This window comes from Prenolepis imparis, unplaced genomic scaffold (genome assembly GCF_030444845.1).
Source record: "Prenolepis imparis isolate NDT839.2.m4 unplaced genomic scaffold, iyPreImpa1.0 SCAF_10, whole genome shotgun sequence".
NCBI classification, from domain to species: domain Eukaryota; kingdom Metazoa; phylum Arthropoda; class Insecta; order Hymenoptera; family Formicidae; genus Prenolepis; species Prenolepis imparis.
In genome coordinates, this window is record NW_028141168.1 from 6591046 (window position 1) to 6617638 (window position 26593).

At 34.8% G+C, this 26593-nt stretch overlaps 2 protein-coding genes across 12 annotated transcripts in view; one reads left to right on the forward strand and one right to left on the reverse strand.

The window, feature by feature from the left end:
- The window catches only part of LOC145941912 (insulin-like peptide receptor), an 82265-nt gene extending 55708 nt beyond the window's left edge, over positions 1-26557 (reverse strand). For 2 of the 9 annotated variants that reach the window (XM_083048317.1, XM_083048325.1), the window contains exons 1-2: positions 19132-19694; positions 2825-2969 (exon numbers count right to left, since the gene is read on the reverse strand). The gene's annotated coding sequence lies outside the window, so the exon portion shown is untranslated. Of the gene's footprint in view, positions 1-2824; positions 2970-5821; positions 5885-11129; positions 12018-17602; positions 18673-19131; positions 19695-26464 lie in introns of those variants that run through there. The other 7 variants (XM_083048321.1, XM_083048324.1, XM_083048322.1 and 4 more) reach the window with 7 other exon arrangements.
- Positions 1-26593, forward strand: part of LOC145941913 (uncharacterized) — a 246211-nt gene that overhangs the window by 71125 nt on the left and 148493 nt on the right. The gene's annotated exons all lie outside the window — the stretch shown is intronic.

Below are 26593 nucleotides of genomic sequence, written 5' to 3' on the forward strand. Positions count from 1 at the left end.
ACATTTACTGTGCGCGTAACACACATATATTTTGCAAGGCATGTATCTCGATAAAAATCAGCGGCTAAGTCGGAGCACGAAACCGGCAAATAGATAAACACGAGCGAGCCCGCAATCAGCGAATTTCATTTATAATTTGCTTACGTAGAATCGCGAGCGCACACACAGACGCCGGTTTAGTCACGGTACAGTCCCTGCTTTGTCACCAAGATATATTTTCGTATATATACGCATGACGCAACGGTTTCACACAATATTGCAATGGAGCTTTTAAACGTCTAAATTACTTTTTGACATTTCCCATGAGAGAAACCCGAGGAGCGAATGTGAATTACGGGCGAGAATGTAAATGGAATTCCGAGCAATAATTAAATATAATATATATATACGATCTCTACGTGGACCAATTATTTATGCCCGTGAAAACGATCTGAGGGGAAAATAGAAATGAAAATAAATATAAAATATTATTATGTACAGATATTAAATTTTTAGGCGAAGTTGTACGAAAATGAAAAAAAGATTTTTTTTTTAACGTAACGAGAGGCCGATTTCTATAGGAAAAAAAGGGGGGCAAAGGGGGGGGGGGCAGGTACATATCCCGCGGTATTTTCCAATCGGAGGGACTCCACGGTAAATAACGAGTTTTTTTTTCCGCAAATAATAGATAACATACGCGGTCTTGCTCTATAACTCTACATAGCGAATGTTTTCGTCCACCGTTCACCGCGTTAAACGCGTTAATTTGTTTTCCTCGACGAATAACTTGGCTGCCGCACTTTGCGCGCGTGCTCTACGGAAGGTCGAAAACGGTTGTGAAATTGAGAAATAATGGGAAGATTACAGTAATTTGGCGAAAAGATCTCTCCGTCTAATGCGGAGACAAACAGGTAAACGTCAGTGTCGCCCGATATAATCCATACTTTCGACTTTGTGAAGTATACTCTGCCGTTTCAAGGTGATCATTACATCGGCCCTTTCGAAAGGAGGAGAGCATCGAATTATACGCTATCGATTTTTCAGTTTCTTTTTTGTTTTTCGTTTCTTCTTTTTTTTTTTTTTTTTTTTTTTTTTTGATGTCTTAATCCCTGTACTTCGCGCATACACCGAATCTCCGCTTACATCACGACGATTTATTACACCACTCGTATAACAACAAATTTATGGCGTTTATTAGTTATTCGACAGACTGTCGAACCATAACAATAATTTACTTATTCCATCTTAAAAAAAAAAAAAAAAAACTGACATCGGTTTTAAACGACGAGTGTGGGAAAAAAAACTTTTTTGTAAAATATAATCTCCCGACAAATACAAGACTTTTGGGCTGATGCAGACATTTCTGGTGGATCGAGATACTTTTACCTTAAGAGCATCTTGCTTTGAAGCTCCCTTAGAAATCGAGATACCGCAAATAACCGCCTGCGGGCAATCATCGTCGCAATAGAGAGTTTTGAAGAGCCCTGAGAAATTTCGCGATCGCTTCTTACAAGTTCCCTTACTCGATAGTCAATTAACAGTTTCGACTCCTCGTAAATTGATCCCAAGTATCTCAAAAATGTTCGAGTAATATCGAAGTTATTGAAAAAAATAAAAAAAAATCACCGAACTCTGCAAGAGCCGGAAATATTAAAAACAATATAGCGCACAAATGTTTCACAAAAGATAAAAAAAAAAAGATAAAACCGCCAATAATATATGTATGTATTTTGCGTGAAATCAAAGTGGAATCTTTTAGTCCTTTATTTCTTCCTTTTTTTTCAACCAAAGTTATGATACACAAAATGCGATATTTTTTTTACGCGCAGGCGTTCGCAAAGTAAATTGTTTGCTTTTAAAACAGCGCGCGAGAATAGCACGGATGGCATGTTTGCACACAAAACGTGATCCTCCGGCATTCGCGACCGGTAATCGAATATTAGCCCCTCTCCGTCCGCCCCTCTTCTCCGACTATTCTATTCGGATATTCTCATTAAAGACACGTCACGCATGAAGCGCGGTGAAAGAAGAAGTTGCGAACCAAGTCCCGTGTAGAGTCGCGGCACACTTGATCCGTCTAGAACTCGAAGTTGCGTATATATCGACCAACCGTATCGCGAAGTGTTCCGTGACGTGTCCAATAAACTCCGACGTGCAGCGATAAAGATTCGATTCGCGACGCGTCAGCTTTCAACATTAATCATCTTAATGAAATGCGTGTATATTATATATGAGAGAATTTTCTCTTAGAATTTACCCTGAAAATCATGGTGATCGTGGGACAATATGGTATGGAAAGATTTTATGAGAATTTAATATTTATCACAATAAAAATATATATCATAATAAAATAATATCTATTACAAATAATAATAATAATAATAATATTTATTACGATAAAATATAAAACATGTTTGATTAATTTTACTAAACTGCATAGTAAAATTAACATATTTTATATTTTATTGTGATAGATATTATTATTTTTATTGTGATAAATATTAATCAGAGAAATTCTCATAAAATTCTTTCCATACCATGATTTTCAGAGTAAATTCTAAGAGAAAATTCTCTCTGTGTATATATACACACATTGATACTTTGAAACAATTGTATAGTTTTTCCTCTAGCGTTTATCGAGATTCTTATTTCGTGATAATTTCGGAGAAGAGTAATAAGAGTATAAACTCCTCTCTCTCTCTCTCTCTCTCTCGAGCTCTCTTTCCTTCAACAAGTGAAGAGATAATCAAGACGTACTTCAAAAGGGGCGACGCGGCTCATTGGTTTTACGAAAGGGTTTACAACCGTGAAAAGGCGCGCAGAAATGTCGGTGGATAGTACTTACGTGGGGGCCGTAGATACGACGTCTTTCCTCTGGCTAAAAGTGGGACTGGCCGACATCGATGGCGCGTCGATAATACAATCAGCACTAGAGCACTGCCACTGCCTTGTCCCACATTACTTGCCATGCCGATAGCCCCGATAGATCACTAGACAAACGAAACAAGACAAAAATAGAGACGTATTACAAGGACGGTTCATTGTAATGTAATGTAATGTCTAGCATTTCTTTTTTCGAATACGATAAGTTTATCTTGGTCTTTTTTTAGTCGCACTTTTCTTTTCCATCAGAATCTTTTCCATCAAATTCTTTTTTAAAGATATATCTATTTCTGCTACCTTTGCATTAATTTCTTAAGAATCTACTCTTTTCACTCTGGATTAAAAAAATAAAATTTTACAAAGATGTTAACATTAAAGATATTAAAGAATATAGTCTAATAAATATATTGAATAAAATAAAGCTTAATATTAGAGAAGCGCGGCGCATTTAATATATTTTAATATATTTAATAATTTTTTTTAATTTCTCTATTTTTATACTCTCTTTTACAAATTTTTTAAAAACTTATAAAAAAATGAGAGATATAATACTATAAAAATACTTGCGAAAAAAAAATCACAAAAATAAAACAATTTTCTGAATAAAAACTAAATGATATTGCGCGGGTAGCATCTAGTTAATTGGCCTACAAGCAGAGTCATGCTAATTGTGAAAAAGTATGCTGCTGATTTTAAAGTCCTCTAATTATCGTTAAAAGGATAATTAGCGAGATTGAAGGTACAACATCCGTAAAAGTATTTTACTTCCTTTATCGTAGGCTCATTCCGCGCATTTTGCATTTTTCACAACTTTTGACATTCGTCGCGCAACTGGATAATTAGAGAGATAAGGGAAATTTTTCCACCGTATTTTGCAATTTATTAATATTAAGGCAACGACGCTCTCTCTCGCGAAAAGAGCATCCGCTCGGGATCATAATTACGTGCGAAGATCCGCGTTGTTTTTCAACTGCCTTATTCCTTTCGCCGAGGCAATTATCAATGAAAGATGATACGTCGACATTGAACCACGTGTGTGGTGCCTACATATGTATGTAAAACGCGTGAGAAAACCTCTTTTGACAGCGAACTATATATCAAACAAGTTTATTTTGTAATCGGTATATCTCGATAGATTCGATTCGTCAGATGTGTATATAGAATCGAAATTTTCGAGTTCCCCCCTCTCTAGAATTATCTCGTGTGTCAATCGGAATCATTTACGAAAGCCGATATATACGCATGCGAGGAATGCAAACATGTAGATGTGACAAAATCTTACGACAACAGAGAGAGAAAGAGAGATAGCTGGATAATAGCTAAATAAATTGATTCACCACTCGATATCTTGATATCTGTTACGTGAGATATATAATCGAGCGTAAAAGCTATTTTGTAAAATCATGCTATTCTCTCGAGTCTCCAACGTAGTTGATATGTAGAAGTAGGTCAAGCTATATCAGGCGTATTTAAAGAACTGTCAAAGATTTTATCTGCTTATTTGCAACACGTCGTTTTAAGTTTTCAAGCTCAGATCGATCGGGCAAGTTCTATATACGTTTTTTGCATTCTAAATTTAAAATTTCGTCGCAGCGACATATTTCACGGAAAAAATTCTGTTAGTACGTAATTTCTTGTGAATTATAAAAAAAAAAAAACATCTCTTGAGATAAGAGATATCTTCGCGTTTGTGTTGTCAATTCATTCGGCGAATTAATACTTTAAGATCGATCTACAAAATTGAAGCCTTATAAAAAAAAGTGAAGATAAAAATTAAAAATTCCTCGGAAAATTTGGTATATAAATTGTACACACGCGCGTTTTTTTAAAAAACATTTTAAACATTATTTAAAATCACGTGTCACCTTTATTGGAAACGCGTGAATGAAATACGCAATTTCCTGTTAGTTGTTACTCTTTCAATCTTCAATCGTTTAGCACGATTGAATCTAATTGAGAATGATTGATAGCGTCTGTGGAATACATAGGTATAAATTAAACACACCTAAAAATATACATATATGCACAAGTTTGTTACATATATATCGGTGTATAAATTTTACACGATGCAAATACAATTTTCACGCGAAAAGACCTTGAATTTTGGAGCGAAATGTAGTTTAAAACGAATTTTGCGCATATATATGTATAATTTTCATGCCCGGAGAAACTTGTAATCTGTAATTACAAAGTGAATCCCATATAAGCCGAATCAAATTTTATATGACATAAATGATATTACGTAACTTATGCATTTCAACGTAATCGGGAGTAATTAAAACGGATATAATAAAGCCGTAAATTAATTTAATTCACTTGCTTGAAAGTCAGCCATTTGCTGCCTATTTCAAAATGTTTACATATAATGTCTATTTAGGTAACGTAAAATTACATTAAATTATGCATGATTCTTTTTTTTTCGCAGAAAGAAGTGCAAAAATAGATATTACAAAATTATCCGCATTTTATCAATCACGTATAATTGTAATCACGTAATTAAAGTATATTGATAAGTAATTGATAAGTATAATTCAAGTATTTATCGCACTTGTATAAATAAATATTATAGAAATTAAAATAATAAATTTTATAGCAATATAATATTCTTTCTCTAGAGACGAATCTCTAGGATACAAGGATCGAATTGTTAAAGATGACTAATAAGAAAAAGTCTATCTACAGTGATTTTTGTAAGTTGACAGTTTTCTTCAAAAATTCGATAAGCAACTTCCTGACGCAGAACAGATAAGAAAATTCCCTCGGATATACGTAATAAAAAAACGTTTCGCAACTATAATGAAGCAATTGACCCGACATTAATCTTTCATGTCGATCGAGATAAGCAAGCGTGTAACAAGATTGTAACAAAGTTTCCCGCGTGAAACGAAATTAAATAATTAATAATGCGTATGTATCTTCCTCTCTCTTGTGTACCATTTTAACTCGAGAGATCCCTTACCGGTTTGCTCCGCCAGTCTTATTTCGTGGAAGAGACACGGAGTTGCGCGAACAGAGCAACGGATCATGCTTCTCAAAGTAAATCATAAAGCACGACGATGACGAGGACGACGAGGACGACGAGGACGAGGAGGACGAGGAGAAACGAACGGCTAAGAGAGCGACTATGCACACCCGTTTACTTCGTCCTATCTCCGAACAGGTTGTCGTCGTATGCGCGCACACTTTCGCAATGGAATCCCAGTTATTTCAAAGGCACGCATACGCGCGCACGCATAAGCCTGTTTCCGTTGCCCGAGATCGGCCGTGCGTGCGCACGTACTACCGGAGAGAGCAAAGTCGATGATAAAAGTACACATTGATGAATGTGTGTCTTCACCTTTCCTAGGCAGATGTACTCTTTACAAGGAGTTCGCAACGCGTTCGTTAAGTATTGAGAGAGTCGCGGCGTCACATGAAGTGCTCGGATTTCCGAGAATTTCAATTTTACAGAATGCAAATTTTATTCCCGTGTAAGCGAGCGATCGGATAATCCTTCTCGGAGCGTAGAAGTAGAAATATCGCCTTCCATTCGTTGGCGATTTTTCGATAACTCGATAACATTGCTTTTAAAATGCGATACGATATGCTGTAGAAGAGAGATGTATCGTAGTATAAATTTTGCACTTAAAAAATTCATATTGGCAAAGAAAACACAAGAAAAATGTGGATATTAGGAAATAAAATTTATCAAGATATAAAATTGAAAACATATTCGTAATTTTTATATACTTTTCCATCTACTTCCTACATTAGATTGTAAAAATAATTTTTTATTCTGAGAGAAAAAAAGCACCTGAAAGAGTGACATTACTCAACATTTTTTATTACTAATAAAGAAAATCGAATGTTTAGCATAAGAAAAACATGAGTATTAGAAAATAAAATTTATCATTCAAGATGTAAACTTAAAAACATTCTTAATTTTTATATACTTTTTTACATCTACAATACTTCCTGCATTAGATTGAGTAAGATTGTAAAAATACTTTTCATTCTAAGAAAGAAAAAAAGAAAAAAAAAAGAAAAAAAAAAAGAGGACATAAAAGTAACATTACTAAACATTTTTAATTACGAATAATTTAAGAAAGAAAAATAAACTATTTTTTCTTTGAATTTACCCTGAAAATTATGGTAATCGTGGGACAGTATGGTATGGAAAGAATTTTATGAGAATTACTCTGATTAATATTTATCACAATAAAAATAATAATATCTATCACAATAAAATATAAAATATGTTTGATTAACTTTACTAAACTGCATAGTAAAATTAATGAAACATATTTTATATATTGTAATATATTTATATTGTATAATATATTTATATTGTAATATATTTTATATATTGTAATAGATATTATTATTTTTATTGTGATAAATATTAATCAGAGAAATTCTCCTAAAATTCTTTCTATACCATATTGTCCCAGAATTACCATGATTTTCAGGGTAAATTCGAAGAGAAAATTCTCTCTGTGTGTTGATAAGGATTAATAAATACAGACGAAAACCCTTGATTATTATTATTTTTTAAAATTTGATAGAAACTGAAGTAGCATATATTGAAAAATCACTTCGTAAAATTCTCTTTTTCTAACTAGTATCGCTAAAATACTTCGCATTAGTGTATTAATGATATGACTGCGCAGATATAAGAAAATCCTAATACCTCACGTACGAAAGATGTAAACGAAACTCGGTGCTGAAACAACGTTTATACATTGCACACGTATGCGAATATCTGTATCGTTAGGATTTCACTTTGCGACGAGAGATACTTTCGCGACATCGTGACATTCGCTTTGGGCAAACTCAAACTTTGGGGAAAATTCGCTCCGTACCCAAAGTACCATCGCCGCCGCTGCTGGTTCAAATGGATAGTAGTATCACTCGGCGCCTCGAGTGCTCAAGAGCTACGACGATGTTTCGTGCCAACATAAGCATCTTTGAAAATTCGTTCCGCCGTGTATAATAATATTGTTACGGAATTTTCACTTCGACGCATATAACATTCTATCTTTGCGACGGAAAACGTGTTTCCACGTCGGTTCTCCCCGCAAAGTGAGAGAATGTACCTTCAAAAATTCGTATGTTTGTAACAAAATTATTACCTAAGCCGAGCCAACTTAGGGTGTGGCGTCAAAACGGAAGTCGCTTAAAAATTTATAGTCGTGCAGTCTCTTTCGACTTACTTTATATCGAAATATCAACTGCATTATGTAACGAAATATCTATGACAAAACTCGTTTAACTTACCTTTATCGTTAAAAATGGGAGACGAAAATTGTTTTTGAAAATAATTTATCTCTGTGAGATATATAATTATTAAATTATTGTGTCGTACCATTTACACATTCTACATATCAATTATATCTTTGTATATAATTTCGAGAGATAGAAATTTGTATTCGTACCGTGGAGATATGTCGTAAATGCAGTTTGCACGCCCGGTTTTGATTATTATGTATCGCCACAATTCTCTATTTTATAACAACTACGTGTGTTTGCGTCAATAATATCATTCTTGATAACGATAATATATACATGTAGTCCCTCAAAAAATAAGTATTAGACTTTAAATAAAACATGCATTGGTATTTTTAAATTTCCAATATTTTAAATATTTTGCGTTTTCCGAAAATCGTTAAAATTCGTTCAATTTAAGGATATTACTGTAAAAAAAAGAAAAAAAACTGTTTAGTGAATCGGTGCGTGATTTTTCTTTATATAGATAATTTAGATATGTGTATAATATATTATCATCAGATAAAACTCGGTATAAATGTATAAAATGCATATTTAAATATAAGGCATTGTGTTACGAATATTCGTTTCGCTGCGCTTCTATGCTTACGACAAAAGGTATTTCGTCGACTCCATTTAGAAGTTCTATTAACGGAGTAGTCTGTTAAAGACTACGTCGCGTCCGACGATAAATTCCGTATGTCTCACGTGACCTCATTCATGATGGGAAACTATAACTAATATATAATTTATAACGTGCGACGATTTTCAAAACGTAATAATAATTTTCTTTTCTTTTTCCGTCAACTGTTATAAAACTTTCCGCAACATTTTCCACGATATTTTCCGCACGATACAACGTGTATATATCACCATGTATACTACGTTGCAAAATGTAAACATCGAATGAGAAAACTATTCAACTTTTGTTGATACAAGAAATACCGCAAAAATATTTGCTGTTTTTTTATTTACACACATTTAAATATATTATTTACTTGTTTGAATAGTCGTTGAAATATACCCAAATAGCGTACAAACCGTGCGTAAATTAAATAAACAGAGTCTCTCCTCCTAATTAATTAATTCAAAACTTTTTTTTCTCGGACATATGACCGGACGTATTTTATTAGCAAATTAGAATACATCCTTTCATTAACTATAATTTCATGAAAACTTTATATCCGTAGCTATCTTAGCGGAAATAATTATTTATACATTCTGTGCTATTTATTTCAAGTTTTAATTCTCCCACATTAGAGAGAAAGGACTCTTTTTACATAATTCTAGGTGGGTGTATTTAATATCAGTTATTTTAAATGCACAATATCTGAAATTTTAGAATATTATCGGAAAAAGAAAAATGTTTAACGCGCATGTTATCGCGACGATAATTAGTTTAATATATACAACAGTAAAATATATCGACTAATTATAAAAGCAATATAAGCGTTAAGCAAGAAATGAGACACGAATTATCCATTTAAATAGCAAACTTGCCATTTATACTTGACTATGCTAATGCATGAAAAATTAATCATTAGTCTTTCGCACTCAACGCAAAGGAAAAAAAAAACCATAAAATATGCGTTCCCTCGCCCGATGTCTATCAATTAATTAATGTGCAATTTGATTAGCGAATCGATTACGATATAGGAGAGAGTACCTAAGAGAGCTGATTTAATTCGCCATTCGCATATAAGAATATTTAACAAAGGCAAACTTGCGAGATTTGCTCCCTGAAAGTACCCTTAATTGTGGAAGCATACGGTAAACACGTAATTTTGCAGCCAACTTCCCGTGAGATTTTCATATTTTGCTTTTAAATTACATTTGATGAGAAAACAATCCCGAAACTTTCCCTCTCTAGGTGCCTTGCCGAGTTTTGTGTATATGTTTTACAGATGTTAAATCGAAATGAGAACTGTAGAAACATTATTTTTGTATACTCGCTCGATACTTTTAAAAGATAAGAAAGAATGTTATTTGACTACCGATTAAAAAATCGAAGAGACACAAGTTTCGATTAGTTTCCTTTCAAAGTGATCTACGATACTGCGAGAGATTAAAACGAATAAACATGAATCTGAATTAAGTTCACTCAGATTCGTAAACAAACGCGATTAAGGCCATCAATTGCGTTCTTTCGATTAGAATTAATTAAATATAAAATTATTATTTTCTCTTTTCTAGTTATGTTTCTTTTTGAAGTCTGTACCGCGTGTGAAATGTATAATTAGATGTGCTGAATGTTAAATTTTTGTCACGTTTCTCTTTATAATATCTAAAAGTCGTATCTTTATACATTTTCTACGCGACTCTTACATAGACTTATCTCTTATATAACTAATGTACGTTATATAACAAATAAATAAAATGCTTTTTTAACTTTGTTTTGTTGTAATACACGTGTCGGTAACTAAATATAATTAAAGTTTGAAAAGGAAAATAACAGATAAGCAAATGTATAGTTAACATAAATAAGTTTTTAGTTAAACTTTTTTCTTTTTCTCTCTGTTATATAATTTTTTAAAATTTTGCGCGTTAAGTGTTTAATTTTTTAAATTTGGGTATAAGTTTTTAATAAGTTCAAGAAATTATTAGTTTCTTCTTAGAATTTTTCTTAGAAATTACCATTGACGCAGATAATAGTAAGAAACCTTATTATAAGACAATTGTTTAGAGGAAAAAAAAAAAGGTCAATAAATCACGTTAGCTAGAGTTACGTGTTTACACAAATACGAATTTTAACTCGTCATACATCACGCGCGAAACCTACTACTACGCATACGAAAATCTCAGTTTCGTATCGCGCCACGTTCTTATCAAAACAAAACCATACGTCGTAAATAAATACAACTAAAACACGAAAACAACAATTCACGTCGATACGCGACGCTTTATAAATGGGAGGCCGATTTCGGGAGGAAGAGATACATACGGTATATCCCGCGACGCGATATTAGAATAAAAATAACAGGCATCCCGCGTGTCGTAACGAGAAGAAACTTCTGCATACTCACTTCGTCTTTCCCCGCCATGTGCGAGGAGGCGAGATCCGTGTGTGACAATGACACCCGACGCCTATCGTAGGCGCGCGACGCGCTTCTCCGCCGTAAACATGAAAACAACACGGGGCAACATACCTTCTCAGGGACGTATCGCACGTGGCATGGATTGGAGAACGCGTACGTATGGATATCAACAGGAAGGTCACCGTCGGCGTCGCTACGAAAGAGAGAGAAAGAGAGAGAGCCGATAGAGGCCGATGAAACACACTCGAGACACTACGCGATCGGCAAGTCAGACACGAATCATCGGTGCACAAATTCACTGAGACACTATCGCGAGAGCTTTTCGGCGAGAATCAAGTTCAGTCGCCGATAAGACGGAACGCGGGAGTTACGTGCAACGATTATGCGACGCTCTCCTAATCTACCGAGAGACGAAGAAGAAAAAGAAAGCGATGACGATGATAATAATGATGATGATGACGACGACGACGACGGCGAACGATAACGACTTGTCTCGTCTAGATCGTAGATACCGAGAACGCGTACTCTCTCGCCCGAAGAGGAGACACACAACCACGCATCCGCCGATTCATGCCTACTACTCGAGCACGCGAGAGATACATAGTACGACGCGACGAGGGAAGAGAGATCGCGCGAGAGCGCGAGGGATAGAGTGGCGAGTGGGGGAAGGAATGAGGGGCGAGTGGGAGAAGGAAGAGGGCGGGAGGAGGGAATACGCAGCGCGCGAGGGCCGAGGCCCTCGCGGTGGGGGGTGACCGATGCGAGGGGCGACGATGAGCGAGAAACGCGTAGCGGAGGAACAAAAGTTCCGACGCGTCGCTCCGCGCCGTAAAAATATTTCCGTGTTTTGGGAGCGCGTCTGTCTATCTCTCTCTCTCTCTCTCTCTCTCTCTCCTCGCCCTGGACGAGCACCAGCGTATACTACCTACTCTACTACCGGAATAAGCGGCGTCTTCTCTCCCTCCCTCTCCGTCCCTCTCTCCCCCTCCCGCCTCTTTGGCTGCTTCGCCGCCTCTCTTTGCCTGCGTTCTTTTTGTACACTTGAAGAGCCGAGGAGCGCGTAAATGGCGGAAGACGGGGCGATGGGCGACAGGAATGATGGAAACGCTAACCTTTGAACGATATTTCGCGTATCTCTCTTTCTCTCGTCTCTCTTTCGATATTTCCGCTTTTCCCAACGAGCTTAAGTGGTTTCAAACATTAAGATGTTTGTTGAATGCTACATCCATAACGCGCGCGTCGTTTCTTATTATAATTCTCGAAGCTCGAACTCGAAAACTCTCGGGGGCAGAGTAATGAGATCTTAAATTGCATTGCGCCTCTCCTCTCTTCTTTCTCCGGTGATGTCTTTTTTTTTTTAGAAAAATATTACTGCTCTCGAACAAAGGATATTCTACATAAATTTTTTCTCTGTAATAAGACACTTTTTTTCCTTCTCTGCGCGAGGAAAAGCTATTAACTGTGTATAAGTAGACGTCGGTTAATCAACGAGGAAAACATTGCCGGAAGTATACTGTTGAAATATACATTACGTAAAAACAAAGACACGCGCTCGTCGTAAAAAGTCGTTAAACAATATTCACGATTCAATATGAATGAGCTTTACTGCACGCGGAAACACGCAATATAATTTTTCACGGGCGGAGATAATTTTTGAACGATCACGTTCGTTCATAATTTATAATTAAAAGTGACACATGCCTTATCGTTATTAGCACGTGTGTAAAAGAAGAATAGAAAAATAAAAGAAACGAGCTTCTTGTCGTATTTTATGTGTATGTGTGTGTGTATGTGAGACTGTGTCCATTATTTACATTTATTTGCACAAACAAAGCAAGAGCGTACGAGCAATAAAGATGCGGCGCGCTATTAAAGGCGCATCGATGTTAATCTCGGCATTGTCAGAGTTCAACGATATCAATGCCTCGGTCTTTTAAAACCGCGAATACAAATTGCATTTTCTTTCTTTTTTTTTTTTTTTTACATCGATAAGCACTGTCCAGCCTCGAGAGTGACTACGTTAATAAAGCGCAGTCAATGCGACTAATGAGCAAAGTAATTAAAAAACAATGTCTAGCTCCGAGACGTTATGTAGGATCTTTTTTTTTTACAATCTCTCTTAACTGTAAAATCATACTGCGGATCTCTATAAGTATACGAGTGCCATTGTAATTTCCTATTGCGTCACGTTGTGTAGGATAGGGTGGGACAGTTTCATTCAATGCAAAATATATATTATTCGTCTCTCTCTCTCTTTCTCTGTCTTATAAAGTTGTAAATTGCTTCGCATAATGTATACAATTTTTATCGCGCATATACCACTCTCAAGATAGTGACTTCCTGACACTTTTAATTTACACTACATTATCAGATCAGGCTGAGCGAAGGAATATGTATCGTCACTTATCACTTAAATTACATGAATCGTTCATTTTGATGATTGCGTAAGTTTTTTCGCTGAAATCAATCACGTTTCTCGATTAAAAAACTCGCGATATCGCAATCGAGAAATTGCAATTCACACGCATTTCTAAAACAAACAATATAGATCAGCTTTCGTTTTCGCATTTACAGCTTCGCGATAAGTCGAGTAGGCAAATTGTAAAAAAAAAGACGAATTTTTATCTTTTTCTCAGTCAGGAAAGAGAGAGAGAGAGAGAGAAATCGGAGAACGTAATCTAGATAGATGTGATTTACAACCGTCTGTAATAGTCGGAGCAATTACACATATGTTAAATGGCAGCTTCCGATCTTTAACCCTCTCCGAACACGCGACAAATGATCGATTGTTTGGAATCGCCAAAGTCGCATATCAGTGTAAGAATATGCAAAATTATGCGTTGACAGAGAGCGTCGATTTATTCAGCCATTATGCAATTTCGCTAATTTCGCGATTATTAAAATGGAAACGCGAAAGCGAGAGAAAAAAAAACAGCTGACTCTGGACGGCGATCGACCGCGAATATTCGCGAATTTTCATGAATCCGTGAATTTGTGACGCTAAAAACGCGACTGCAAGCAACACAAAACGCCGAGAGCTTCCAGGACAATTCTCAATTCGGAACAGAACATTCTCTCTGGCGTCCCAATCAATGCTATTGTAAACGGCGTATCACGTAGAAACACGCAGAAACATGCCATTTTAAATTTTTCAAGCTTTTGATTTATGTCGCCATGGCAAGCACAGAGAGAGAAAAGCGGAAGTTTTATAATAAAAAAAAAAAAAAAAAAAAAAAAAAAAAAAAAAAGAAATAGAAAATAACGAGGATACTTCAGCAAAATATACGGGAGAAAGCATCGTGGTTAAAATACGATTTTTCTGATTCTGGTGATACGCATATGAACGAGGAACGCAATTTTTTTTCATATTGGACACACAGAATTCAGAAATTCGTTGAATATTGCACTCTTATTAATTTTACATTATCAGATAATATTTAAGTATCGAGGGAAAATTGCGGTACCGAAGATTTATGTGTGTGTATGTGTGTGAAATCGTGTGATACGACAAGGTCTATTTACCCTATCCGGATTTCCAGATTTATTAACGTTTTATCAAGTTGCGAATCCTTATTCAGACAATATCTATGAATTATGACTTTTCGTGCACATGCTGTAATTTAGAAATAAAATTTAATATTTAATTTAATTTAATTTATTTAATATTAAAATATCGATCGAAGCTCGTTTAAATTTTTACAAAGTGTGAATTACATTTTTCGGTCTGATTTTCATTATCGAATACGATTATTTGAACATAAAATTCAAATATAAAATCCAATCTGTGTATTTAATCCGTGATTTACGATTCACTTGTGTCGTTTTTCTTTCGTATTCACCGAAACATCCAAATGTTTGCGATCATTTTTATTTACGATCACTTATCTAATTTCGAGATAAGATGTCACCTTTCTTCATCAATCGTATCGAGAAAATGTTCCGAAAAACTTTGCGAATAATTGACAAAAGAGAGAGAGAGAGAGAGAGAGAAGGGGGGACGAGAGAGACAATAATCACGAGTCAGTAAATATAAGAGAGACTTGAATTCTTTTACGTGCAATCTAAAGTAACTGATATCATTTGCACTTGGTTAATTTATTCTCTCGAGAAGGGGGAGGGAAGAGACGAGTTTTCCTAAACTTCTCCGCCCCGGACGAGACAGATTTATTGGCAAATGCGTCGTTAAGACCTCTGTGAAGTTGGCACCTAATTTTTTTTAAATCAATTTTTTTTTGAAGTTCTGAGTGCACCCCGAAGAGTTCTAGAGTTCCTTATTAATTTTAAAAATAGTTCTGGCGAATTAAGCTAAAAAAACAACTGATGAATTTTGGGGGTGCTAACTTCACAAAATGAAATCTTTAAATCAGCGATAACATCAAAAGTATTAAAAATAATTAATTTTGTCATTAGGATTTCTTTTAGTATCGCTGATTTAAAGATTTCATTTTGTGAAGTTAGCACCCCCAAAATTCATCAGTTGTTTTTTTAGCTTAATTCGCCAGAACTATTTTTAAAATTAATAAGGAACTCTAGAACTCTTCGGGGTGTACTCAGAAGTTCCAAAAAAAATTGATTTTTTAAAAAATGAGGTGCCAACTTCACAGAGGTGTCGTTAAGTCGTAATGCGAGGCTATGTGGAGTAGAGAGGTAGAAGCGAACCTGCACGATGTGCCGCGCAAAAGCGGAGCTCTTCCCCGTCGATTGATCCTACCGTAGAGAGAACGCGCATTATTCACGCAGAGCAACAATTGATTTTCGAATTATCAAATCGTATATCTCCAATTTCTCCAGCTCTTTGAAATTAATAAATAATCTCTAATTTGTTAATAAATTTCTAATTAATGATTTCTAAGTTATTATTAATAAATTTCTAATTAATAAATAAGTACCAATGCTATAACAAACGTACTGTCGAAGCAACGCTTTTCTCACAATAATACTGTTTTCGACAATTTTTTCTTTCTTTTTTTTCTTTTTTGTAAAGAAAAAGTATCTTTTTAAAATCTTTATTTTACTTTACATCCTATACTACAAATTTTAATCTATATCCTGTACTACAAATTTTCATTTTCATCCTATACTATACTTTTTCATTAATAGTTTTTTCCTCCCTTCGTTTTTATACGAAAAAGTAATTTTAAAATCTCATACTACAAATTTTAATCTATATCCTATATTATATAGGATTCGTTTTATCATTTATTTTTTTCATACGAAAAGATATTTATTTATATCCTGTGTACTACATTTTTTTCTATCAATAGTTTTTCTTTCCTTTTTTTTATACAAAAAAATAAATTTTTAGTTTTTAGTTTAATCCTACGCTACAAACGTTTATCTATATATATCCGATATTACACGTTTTTTCATCGACATTTTCTTTCTTTTTGTAAGAAATTTTTTAATCTTCATTTAGCTTGTGCGACACGCGATTATTATTTATTGTCTCTTGTTTACACTGTAAAACGTTATCTTTCTCACTTATGTAATTGCCGTACGACCGATGTCGTATTTTTATTTACGACGACTGTAATGTTAAGTGTTATACTATAGCGTCGAGAAAGTAACACATTCATGAAGAGGGAAAGAACGGCGTCACGCCTAGACAGACCTTCGTGACGACTCGCGGTAGAAAAATAGGCAATGCTGCGCAATAACGCGATCATGTGACGCGAGGTGAATAATCGCCCTAAATCATTGTTATTTAATTTTTCCGATAAGAAATAACGCGCTTATCGAAACGTCACATGGGTTATTATCGATTATCGAGTGTCACTCTATTTTTCTCATTAGAAACGCAGTCTGATGTGTATCGATACGTAGCAATGACGCGTCAAAAGGGCGCCCCTCTCCCTCTTCTCTCTAGCGAACTAGCCATTATGTAATTCGCGAAGTTGGATGATTCCGACGAGACTCGACCATGTCGCGTTCGAAAGTAATGTTTGTAAACACCGCGAGCACCTCCACGTTTCTCTCGTCCACGAAGGGCTGGCTATATACACAAACTACGTCGCACACGTTTCATAAAACGCACGCACGCACACCAGACCTTCGATCGGTCCCTGCTGCTCGCGGACAATGCTCTCTTCCTACACCATCTTCGGATCTAAACGAAGTCTAAAGAATCCGACCGTAAAACGAGGGAAGAAGGCGAGATATGGCGAGAGACAGAAAGAGAAAGAGAGAGAGAGGAGACTAAGAGAGGGCGGATCTCTCGCACACGAGAAAAAGAGACGCTTTTATTCCCACCGCATATTTAGCAGTAAACGCGCGCTACCCAAGAGCTTATGTTGACATTGACACGATTCTCATATTACGACACATTCCACGTCACATCGATAGGTGTGCATGTGTAGGTGTAGGTGAATCTCCGAGGTAAACAAAGTCGAAATAAAAATCACAATCGCGGCTGCGACTTAGGTAGACGCGTTTAACATACACAGAAGCGAGGGAGCACCAACCTTTAGATTCCTCGCGGCGCATTTAACAGCCATATACACACACATATATATCTACATGTATATATAGGTATATAGACGTCGGGGGTTTTCACTCGGCGTGACACACTCGACGTGAACTCTCTTCGCGTTCGGAGACGCAACACAAAGTACACAGACACTGTTGACTGACGGATTAGACAGACGAGACAAGACGCGATATCTCGAATTTTAGGGAAGAGCGTCCGTCTGCGGAGCGACTCTCCACGTGAATCTATGGCCTCGCGTCACTCTCTCGCGCTTTTTCCGTCGATCGGTCTTCTCGCCCAATCGCGCGAGCACCCTGCGCCGGCGGCGAACGATCAAAACAGAGGAAGGAGGGCGCGCCGCGACGCGACGCGGCGCGGCGGCGGCGATAGGGGTTGGTGGAGGGGGGGAGCGAGAGGTCGCAGGCATTGAGCGGGCGCGACAGAGCGCGAGCGAGCGAGATCGAGCGGGAGCGAGAGGGAGCGAGAGACGGATAGACAGATAGGTGGCTAGCGAAAGGGAGAGAGAGGGACGATCGTGTCTTGTATTGCGTAGTAAGCGCTTGAATGGATTACGTCACGCCAGGCCCCGAGTCAGCTCTAACAGGGTGGAAAGCACGCAGTGCGTCGAAAACCGTCCGCGTCCGACCCGCTTGGACGACGTATGGCGATGTTCCCTTTCCCTCCCTCTTTGTCTATTCTATTGCGCACGCGACACGACGCGAAGGAATAAAAACGACAGATGCGAGACGAGAAAGAGAGACCTGACGAAAGGGAGATATGCCAAGTATACCAAGACGCGACGTAGCATAAGGGACGCGGACGCTGCTCCTTTTCCCCGATTACGGGCGACGGAGTCGCGACACAACGCCGCCGCAATCGATCGTCGCGCCCGTACATCACGTACATAAGTGTTCCGGTTAGCCCCGTTACCGCGGCGCGAGGGCGCACACACATGCTTCCCCTTCGTCCCGTTTCCCTCTCGTGTCTCGCTCCTGTGTGTTCGACGCCCACGTGCGTTCACACGAGTCTCGGGCGCGTCTCGCGCACAGCGTCCTCGAGTCTCTCTCTCTCTCTCTCTCTCTCTCTGTCTCTCTCTCTCTCTCCCCCCTCTCCTCTTCTTCCTGTCTCATCCCTCTCCCTCGCGCGCTAGCGCGTCTACATATGTGTTTGCGATATATGCATATTTTATATATATATATATATATATATATATATATATATATATATCTGTTTCTCTCGCTTCAGTTTGTTGAACGCGTCGCCTCGTATATCCGAGTGATTGACGTCGCCGAAAATTACACTTGGCCGCGCTCCGACGCGCTCATCTAGTGACAGAGGGGCGGAGGGGGGGGGTTGCCCGCGAGTCTATATCCGTTCATATTTTCGCTCGCCCCTTTTGTTTTCGCGCGAAGAGAAGATGAGAAGACGCGCCTACGCTAGGCGCGAGGAAATAACGTCGTGAGCGAGAAGGAACGCGCCGATATCACGTGGGCAAGCGTGCCCTTTCGAGACGAGATCACTCACCTCGTACGTGCCGAGTCGCAGGCGTGCGCGCGATTCACGTGTTTGTTCGCACTTAGCTCATCGTCATCGTCATCGTTGTGAAGTAGCAGCGGCAGTAGTTCGTTGAGACGACAACGGAAGCTGCGATCGGCATATCTCACACTCTCTCGTCCTCTCCGTTCCTTCCGGGAATATGTATCCGCGTGCACTAGATGAGATACACATACACACCCACGAATATGCACACAAATATGTAGATACGTATGCGCATAAACACACACACACACGACGGCTCTCGACTCTCTCGCGAGTTTGTGTACGCGAATGTAATAACACCCTCGCTCCTTCTCTTTCTCTTTCACTCCCTTTCTTTCTACTCTCGAATATATACGACGCGCGCACGGTTTGCTCTTCCACCGAGAGCAGACGACACACCACGTATATACCGACCCACGAGTCGGCTGCTACTGCTGGGAGTTGCGATTGACGCGATTGTACACACCGACGAGCGGATGCGATCACGAACGTGAATTTACGAGAAGCGCGTCCCTTCTTCGCTTCAGAGCGACGCGAGCGTCGCCTGGCAACCGCCGCCAGGAATTATTTCCAGCGATCGATTTTGGGTGTGCGACGCGGGTCTCTTAACGATCGTCGATTCGATGGATCTTGTACAATTTTGGCGGACAAAGTCGAGGGGAGAGGAATCAGCGAGTGCTCTATTAATTAGTAATATTATCGATATTATCTCTCACTTGAAATATATTATTTATATATTATTCATATAAAAGTGCCGAAAATATGTTTATATATCATTTGACATAAAGAAGAAATTGTTATATACGCCTATTTGAAAATAACAACAGATGTACTCTATACAGAGAAAGTTAGGCATGTATTCTATAAATTCTATAGCCTACAAATTAATAAATATAATATAGATATATGCATAAATGATAAAATTTAATTAAAGTGTCGAAATTGAATTTTGTTTACAATCACATTCTTAAATACTGTGATCATCTATTTTTAACGTGTCCATACTATACTATACATATGTTAATATAACATATATAAATATGCAAATATAAATGCAATTTTGTAAAGTGAAATAATAAATAATATTTTTTAAATGTAAAATAATGAAAAACAACACAGGAGATGTTAAAGAAGATTGAAAAACACAAATATAAATATATATATTATATATATATATATTAAAAAACACAAATATATATATATATATATATTTATTGCTTTTTAATCTTCAACAACTCCTGTGTTGCTTCTTCATTATTTTTCATTTAGCAAATGCTATTTATTTCACTTTACAAAAGCACAAAAGCGTTACAAAATAATCCAGACAAAAAAATCTTGCTCTTTTTTATCCTGATTAGTCAAATTATTTTGACGTCAAGTCTTGTACACTCTTAATTGTGTATGGTGGAATAAAAAGTATATATATGAAATAAGTAAAAATATCGCTAATACTGAAGGAGAGATCTATCCTCGCATTCACAATCTTGTTGTCTTTACACAATAGTCATAATAGTCATTTCGGAATATTTCGATATTCGTAATTTATTCATTGAATCGAGTAAAGAAATGCTTCGTGAATGTAGGTCAAAAGATCTATTACTATTTCAAATCTGTTACAGAAGCAATTTTTTGCAGAGAGAATTTTCTCTTAGAATTTACCCTGAAAATCATGATAATCGTGGGACAATATGACATGGAAAGAACTTTACGAGAATTTCTCTGATTATTATTTATCACAATAAAAATAATAATATTTATCACTATATAAGATATAAAACATGTTTGATTAATTTTACTAAACTGCATAATAAAATTAATCAAACATATTTTATATTTTATTATAATAAGTATTATTATTTTTATTGTGATAAATATTAATCAGAGAGATTCTCATAAAATTCTTTCCATACCATATTGTCCCACGATTACCATGATTTTCAGGATAAATTCTAAGAGAAAATTTTCTCTGTGTGCAAAAATAGAATATTATCTATCTTACGTATTTTTATTTTGATCTTTACAAAATATATTCTACCTGTCCTCCTTCAATTTGCATATATAGTTATCATTTTTGTATCATAGAAATGCAAACTTTACAAAATTCTTAGATCTCGTCAAATCACTTTACATTTTAAATTCACTTATGTAATCTTGTGTGTATTTTCTTTTGCAACACCTTGTATACTATATACAGATAATTAAAATGTTTTTTATTATACGTATGTACCATGAAATGAAGTAGGTACTGAGAAAGAGTGCTTGTAAGAATAAAAGAAGTTCATCTGGCCCGACGTGCTAAGAATAAGAATGAAGATTCAACTCTATACGTTTTTTTCGTTATTTTCTAAATACTTACGAAACAAATTAATGATGCTTATATATTGATTGCGAGATATGCAGAATAGTCATTACGTTTAATAGATCAAATATTTTTGCCATTTAGAAAAATTAAATGATTTAAAAGTCCTACTCTATGTCGAGACAATCCCGAGATTAAATATAATTCCGATTATTTTCCGATTAATATTATTTGTCCTTCGTCAAGGCTGCGGGGTTCTTGAATCTCTCTATTCGTGATCTATATATTCGTTTATCGCATTAACGGTGTTAGATAGTGATTACTGTTACGCCACCGTATCAAATCATTTAATGATAAACAAAGCTGATCGACATACCTGACGAGATAACCCGCGATAGCAATGAATGTTCCTTAGATAAATATTTGCGAGTAATTGGCGCATTACACGAGATCGATAGTCGACATCTGGTTTGACTCCACTTCGATCGCTTCTGCCTTTCATCCGCCTGACTTTCTCTCTCTTCCTCTCCTCTTACAACTCATTATACTTCTTACTTTGATCACATGGGCGCGTGAGCCATCTCTCTCTTTCTCTCCCTCTCTCTTTTATTTCATCAAAGAAAATATCGCAATATTCTATGTAAATTTCTGAATGTTTTATATCTGTAGGTATCATATAAATTCGCAATTGTCGTTAAATTAGTGCGCTTTCTATTGTGCAGAATAAAATTGCGAATCTTGATGTTTATTAACATTTTTTAACTCTTTGAGATACTCATCCTCTCGTTTATGAAAGTGTTCATTAATTTTTAACTTTGTTCGTGACGTTTTTAACGTGTATCTTTAAGTTGGAACTTTTACATGTTAAAATGTCATTTTGCATATTAAGCTTTGTGTTAAGAATGGCTTTGCCATCTTTTATTCATGTTTGAAATGTTGAATAATTTTACCGAAAAGGGAGTATAATTACTTTTTAAATATGAAATATTATGAATATGAAATACTATACTTGTTGCTGTATAAACACTGAATTCATACCGAGTTATTATTCATTTGATGATATGTGACGCATTGCAAAATTTGTATTATTTAACAAAGTTCTAAATTTTTATTTCTTATTTTATTTACAATATATCCAACACACACATACACACACACAAACGGTAAATTTCTATATTGATGTTCATCACTTCCGATTTGCTTCATTTACATGAAGCTTTCTTTTGGTCTACAATTAAAATATATGATGTTTTTAGGCCGGGCAAACAATATGTTGTCTTTGGGAAAAACAAGTTTTTTCCCCAAAGACAACATATTGTTTGCCCGGCCTAAAAACATCATATATTTTAATTGTAGACCAAAAGAAAACTTTATGTAAATTTTGAAGCAAATCGAAGGTGATGAACATCAATATATAGTTTACCGTTTGTGTATGTGTTGGATATATTATAAATAAAATAATAAATAAAAATTAAGAACTGCTAGATAATACAAATTTTGCAATAGAATATAGAAATGTACCTTTCGAGTATATAAAAGCATTTACGATTGCAAAAATAATACTTTTCCCAGAGATCATCGATGTCGTCCAAATCTATTAAAGATAAGTCGCAATAAAAACACCATATCTGATCTAAATTGTGGAATAAAATCCCCCCTCTGCTAATTGTTTCTTAGGGTAAAATTTCGTTAGAGGCCATGATGCAAAACTTTGAAGATAAACTTGATAAAAGCGATATTTTTAAGATGCTTACTACACGAAATGCAGTAACGTAAAAATATTAAGAATAATACTGAATGAGGTCTCAAATGCTTTCATATTTCGTTCGTAAATTTTACTCGAGTTAAAAAAATTATAGCATATTATTCGAAACGTATTATTATTTTAATTTTTATAACATTTATTATTTAAAAATTTAACTAGCAAAAATTAATGCTTTAATCAGCTGATTTGTGATTAATATCTTTTGACAGAAATCAGCTGATAACTGTCAAAAATTTTAATCGAGTTTAAAGAATTATAACATATTATTTAAAAAATATTATTTTAATTTTTATAACATATTCTTATTTAAAAATTTAATTAGCAAATTAACGCTTTAATCGGCTAATTTCTGTCAAAAAATATTAATAAAGCGTTAATTTGCTAATTAAATTTTAAAATAATATGTTATCATATGTAAAATAGTAATATGTTTTAAATAATATGTTATAATATGTTATAATGCCTTATTTGCAATTAATATTTTTTGACAGATATCAGTTGATTAAAGTGTTAATTTGCTAATTAAATTTTAAAATAATATGTTATCAAATGTAAAATAGTAATATGTTTTAAATAATATGTTATAATATGTTATAATGCCTTATTTGCAATTAATATTTTTTGACAGATATCAGCTGATTAAAGCGTTAATTTGCTAATTAAATTTTAAAATAATATGTTATAAAAATTTAAATAATAATATGTTTTAAATATGTTATAATTATTTAAACTTGATTAAAATTTTTGATAGTTATCAGCTGATTTATTCTACTGCATTACAGTAAATTCCTTCGCTTCTATTTGTTTTCCTTTTCGGAATATGTAATTTCGGATATATATATATATTAAGAAGAATATCAACAGAAATTTTGTCACAAAGAGACAAAATGTTTGTGTTTCGTAATATATGAATTTCGAGATTGCACATATTAAGCTATTTCTATAGTTGCTTAATTGCTTGGATGTTTTTTCTGTCCACATAATTAAAAAAATTAATGCGCAAGTATAATTTAATGCGAACTAGTTCTATAATGTAAAATAGTTCAGTTTTGTATGCAAGTTAAATTTTCAATTAAGAATATCATGTTTCAATTTTATTTTTTATTTATCTTGTTTCTAAAATCAACATTTGTCAACTAACTGCGATCAAACTATCAATAACAGTTCCATATTGACATAGAAATTGATTGAATAAACATTATAAATTATAAAACATTCGTAATATAAAATCGTCAAATTATGAATTGAAATAATGAATTGTGTGTTCAATAGTTTCAATAGTTTAGTGACGAAAAATTGACATTACTCTTTTTTCGCTACTGCGAGATTGAGCAATTATTTTTATAAATTTGATATTATAAAAAAGAACAATTTGGAGACGATTTAGTAAAAGATTTGATACATTAAAAGATGTGTATACATTTATTTCCCACACTCGTAGAAAATGCTCGAAACTACACTGACGATATATTATATATTCGCGTGTAGTCATGTGTACGAAAGAAATTTGTAACTAAGGCAAAAATCTCCGCGATAAGAAACTGAAAGACAGTTCGACATGTAGTTTCAAACCTGGAGATGCGATGTGCGATACCTAAAACCATTGAAAATCGTGAGAAAGGTAGTCGGCATATCTAGTTTCAAATTTTTGTTTACCTATTGAAGAACTGAGACCGAGCCGGTGCTCGCTCGCCGAGCGTTATTATATAAGGACTAAGAGATAATCTAAGCGCGAGAAAGACAGGAAAAAGGGAATAGAGAAAGACGGGAAAAAAAAAGTCGCTCGAGCTCGAGTCCGCGTGGACTCGAATAAGAAAGAATGAGACACGACGAGGAAAGAAAAGGATAGAAAGAAAAAAATTCGAAACGCCAGTAAGACGCGATGTTTCGCTAATAAAACGAGATGTTTTGCGAGTGGAATAAATTTTGATTGTTTTATTGGATTGAGAATCGAATGACTTTGGATTATTGGTCATCGCTCGATGACTCCGCGTGTATTATTTAGGTCAAAAAATTCCATCGATAAATCCTTAAATGCATGCCATGCACCTCCCAAACCACGATTTTTCAATTAAACTACGAGAATAAAATGATTATATATAAAATGATTATTGGCAAGCGATAATTTCTCGCGGATTAATTAATACATATACTAAGAAAACCCTTACCACCTCTATTCTCCTTTTTAAATAATGATTTAAATAATTATACAATTCCACTTGTCAACTAAATTTTATATAATTATATAAAAAATTGCTGTGTATTAAAAACGAATTTGCGGCGATTATTATTGATACCGTTATTGATACCTTGATATAATCAGTTTATAATTAATTAAACGCATACAGGGATTACTTATTATATGTATCATATCGTATATAATACAAATACATATATTACAATAAAAAAGAATTTATATTTGAAAGAAATATCTTTGAAAGATATATCTTTTTTCGTAAATTTTTTATAAAATATATGTTTTTTGAGAACAAATAAAAAATGTAGTTGAATATAAAAATTATTTTTTGCAGCATTAATTATTTTGAAAACTCTTTCAATCTTCCTTAGACAATATATATATATATATATATATATATATGCTTATTTTCCTTAGACAATATATTTTCACACAAATTCAATTTCAACATTAAAATAAAAAATAATTTAACACTCCTCGATACGATACGCAACAGCAAAGGTACAGTTAGTACACAATATTTGATTTGTACAATAACAAATATACACAGATTGAAAGAGTTTTCAAAATAATTAATGCATAACATATATATATATATATATATATATATATATATATATATATATGTTATGCATTAATTATTTTGAAAACTCTTTCAATCTGTGTATATTTGTTATTGTACAAATCAAATATTGTGTACTAACTGTACCTTTGCTGTTGCGTATCGTATCGAGGAGTGTTAAATTATTTTTTATTTTAATGTTGAAATTGAATTTGTGTGAAAATATATTGTCTAAGGAAAATAAGTATATATATATATATATGAATTAAATATATATATATATATATATATATATATATATATATATGAAAATAAGAGACCCTTTATATATTTTGCGATTCCAAAATTCGCTGGTGAGATATTTAGTTATTGCGATCGCAAGTGTGAATTACGTATAAACAGATTTCATAATAAGCTTCGTATATTACGATTATCAATACTTAGGCGTATATTTTTCTAGAATCAATAAATAATGATATAAATAATTCGACTCACATTTCGCCGGCACCATTTTTCCTCTGCGTCGAGAAATGTCCTCGTAGAAGCGCAGCTTCGAAACACTTTACACTCGCGTTACTTTATTTCGTTCGCGACGAGCAGTACTCTGCGTTGATACCACTGCTT